The sequence below is a fragment of the Gossypium hirsutum genome, chromosome A11, assembly GCF_007990345.1.
Source record: "Gossypium hirsutum isolate 1008001.06 chromosome A11, Gossypium_hirsutum_v2.1, whole genome shotgun sequence".
In the NCBI taxonomy this organism is placed as follows: domain Eukaryota; kingdom Viridiplantae; phylum Streptophyta; class Magnoliopsida; order Malvales; family Malvaceae; genus Gossypium; species Gossypium hirsutum.
In genome coordinates, this window is record NC_053434.1 from 82,368,247 (window position 1) to 82,372,102 (window position 3,856).

The following is a 3,856-nucleotide window of genomic DNA, read 5'->3' on the forward strand; positions in this document are numbered from 1 at the left end:
AGTATGTCAGAGGTCCGGGCACACTATCACAAGGATTATTTTGGTACAGCTAGACATTTCATTTTGAGTATGGCATGTATAGCATCGTAGCCATTTTGTGTGTATGATCTTATGATATGGCTAATGAATGGTATGTAATAATGATTAGCTATTGGAATGGCTATGTAAATGCTTGATAATGATTAGCTATTGGAATGGCTAAGCAAGGACATGTTTGGTGTTATGTATGCCTAAATGCTAGTTATTCCATGGAAATCATGAAAAAGGTGAAATTAGCTTTAAAACAATATCAGACAGCAGTAATGATGTGAATTTGAAAAATCACTAAAAATAGTAGAAATGAATTTAGATAGTGAATGAGATACATAATTGAGTCTATTTTCATATGAAAGAAACAGACTAAATAAAGGAGTTGTATTTCATGAGAAATTTTAATTTTGGTGAGACAGTGTTAGAGTGATTTCTGAATCCCCTGTTTTGATTTTAGAAATTCACTAAACATTGTAAAAAATAATTATAGATTCCTAATTTAGTCTACTTTTAAGAGGAATAAAAGGAATAGTTATTTGAATTATGTATAAGGAGAAGATTAATTCGTAGTGAATAAAGGTCAGAGTAGCCGAACAGTGAAACAAGGGAAATTTTAACTAATAAACTTTACTAATTGGCTAGACCAAAAATTCTGAAAAACTATTAGTAAGAAGATATACGAGTCTAGTTTCAGATAAAATTTACAGATATGAATTTTGAGTTTCGTAACTCAATTTATGATTTATTTAGTGACTATGATGTAGATGGACAGTTTATATATGAAAGATGAAATAAATTGTTTTGATTTGTTTAAGTGATTGGAAAATTTTTATTGATTCCGGTTTATTCTCGAACCGTTTCAATTTCATGTTTTAGGGTCTCGAGGACCCTTTTTAGGGACATAATGAATGAATGAAACTATATTAATTTTAAAAGCAAATTTTTATGCCCCGAATTAGTAAGCTAAGTTTGGTAACTCCTCGTGCTCAACTTTGGCGACGGTCTCGGGTAAGGGGTGTTACATTTATTGGTATCAAAGCAAAGGTTTAGTCCGTTCTCAGAATATTTAGTATGAGTAAGAGTCTAGCTATACATGCCATACTTATATGTTGATAGTGTGACGACTCCTGACGAATTTAAAATGTTTTCTTTTATAGTTATGGATCCCAAACAAGCTGGTGCAGTTGATGTACAAAGTAACGCACCGGCTCCCATAGAAGGGATGGTGCCACCAGATAGTAGGCCCGTTATAGTTAGTCAGGGAGGGGGGCTGAAGAAGCCTTCTTCCAAGATATGAATGAATGGCTTGCCGAGTTCGTTCGTACGAATCTGACTGTTAGACCTCGCCCCCTCATGATCATCAGACCACCCATGTAGCTCCCCCAGTCACACGTACGGTTATAAGAGAAAATCCACCAGTTGATAAAATCAGAAAACAAAGAGCCAAAGGGTTTCAAGCTACAAAAGATGATGATGCAGAAAAGGCAGAATTTTGGCTCGAGTATACTATTAGAGTCTCTGATGAGTTATCCTGCACACCAGAGGAATGTATGAAATGTGTTGTATCACTTCTTAGAGATTCGGCCTACCATTGGTGGAAGACACTTGTAATAGTTGTACTAAAAGAGACAGTCATTACTAGTACTTTTAGTTCCCTTGGGTTCGATAATCCGGTCTTGCTAAAACTAAACTACTGTTCGATAGGTACACTTGCCTACATCGCGATAATAGTTAGTTTCAAGAACGATTAATTATAAATATTTAAAATCTATCACGAAATCACGCGATCAAGTTTTTGACGCCATTGCCGGGGAACTAAAATATTAGGAACACTCAATTTTTATTACTTTAGCCATTTATTTTTCTTGCAATCCAATTTTATTTTTAATTTTATTCTAATTTACTAATTTTCTTTTTCTTTCTTCTGGCAGGTTTTTATAGTTTATGACTAGAAGAAACCCGTCAAGACCACTACTTTTTGATGAAGAAATCGATTGCAAAGTTCGCAGAAACCAAAGAGAAATAAGGCGAAGCCTAAGATACATAGAGAGCGAGCAAGAAGACGATACTCAACCCCCAACCGAAGAGATGGCTGAAAACCAAGGCAATCAGCTACCTCCTGCAATTGCGGCTAATCAAAATCCTACTCCACGCACTATGTATGATTATGCTAAACCTTCTTTAATAGGAACTGAATCAAGCATAATTAGACCTGCTGTAGTTACAAATACTTTTAAACTAAAACCTAACACTATTCAAATGATTAGAAATTTGTTCAGTTTGATGGTTTGAAGGATGAGGATCCCAACGCTCATTTAGCCAACTTCTTAGAACTATGCGATGTATTTAAAATTAATGGTGTTTCTAATGATGCCATTCATCTTTGTTTATTCCCTTTTTCGTTGAGGAACAAAGCTAAACTGTGGTTGAACTCATTACCACGAGGGTTAATCACTACTTGGGAACAAATGACCGAAAATTTTCTTTTAAAATATTTTTTTCTGGCTAAAATGGCCAAATTACGTAATGATATCTCTTAGTTTGTGCAAATGGACTTAGAAACTCTTTACGATGCATGGGAGAGATAAAAGGACTTACTGAGAAGGTGCCCTCACCATGGGTTACTGCTTTGGTTTCAGGTTCAAACGTTCCATAATGGCCTGAATCCTTCAACTCGGCAAATGGTTGATGCAGCTGCTGGCGGAACCATCAAAAATAAAACACTTGAAGATGCTTATGACTTTATAGAGGAGATGTCACTGAATAACTATTAGTGGCAAGTCATGAGGACAAAACCAACTAAAACAGTAGGCGTTTATAATTTTGATTCGATTACTATGCTATCAAACCAGGTAGAACTTCTAAATAAAAAGATTGATGCTTTTCTTAGTTCTTCACAGGTTCACCCAGTAATGCAATGCGAAGCAAGTGGAGGTGGAACAAGCCATTCGGAATACCAACCTTATGGCCACAACATTGATAACGAGCAATTAGATTACATGGGTAATAATCCTCGACCTTAAAACAATCCATATAGTAACACTTACAATGCTGGTTGGAGGAACCAACCCAATTTCTCGTGGGGAAGTCAAGGAAATCAAAGACCACAACCACCTCTAGGCTACCAACAACCACCCTACCAACAGGAAAAGAAGCCAAACGTTGAAGAGATGCTCTTAAAGTTTATATCGGTGTCAGAAACTCATTTTCAACATACCAAGACATCACTTAAAAATCAACAAGCGTCTATCCAAGGGATCAAAACTCAGATAGGCCAGATTTCCAAAATAATCTCCGAACGACCACAAGGGACCTTGCCAAGTAATACCGAACCTAACCCAAGGGAACAGCTCAACGCGATTAATGTTCAAGATGAAGAAGGTTTTGTTGAGCCTGAGCTAGAACCGAGGCAAGAAACTATGGTAAGCAAAGGTTAAGGTGAGGTAGATCACTATAAAAATAAAGCGGTGAACGTCGAATATAAACCTCGTGTGCCATACCCCAACGCGACAAGGAAAGACTGCTCAGATGAAAAATTTGGTAAATTCCTTAAACTCTTAAAAAAATTACATATTAACTTACCGTTTATTGAAGCTCTATCATAGAAGCCAAACGTAATGAAATTTTTAAAGGAGCTTTTAGTAAATAAGCGGAAGATGGAGAGGCATCGCATGTGGAGCTAAACGCAGTTTGCTCAACTATTCTCCAGAATAAACTACCCAACAAACTTAAAGATCCAGGGAGTTTTACAATTCCTTGCTTAATTGGTATTTTAGATGTTAATAATGCATTAGCTGATTTGGGAGCTAGTATTAACGTCATGCCT

At 36.3% G+C, this 3,856-nt stretch overlaps 1 non-coding gene across 1 annotated transcript; it reads right to left on the reverse strand.

The window, feature by feature from the left end:
* Positions 1-2,546: 2,546 nt before the first annotated feature.
* On the reverse strand, positions 2,547-2,653 carry LOC121210647 (small nucleolar RNA R71). Its single transcript, XR_005905761.1, has one exon. It is a non-coding gene; the product is annotated as a small nucleolar RNA R71 (small nucleolar RNA).
* Positions 2,654-3,856: the final 1,203 nt, after the last annotated feature.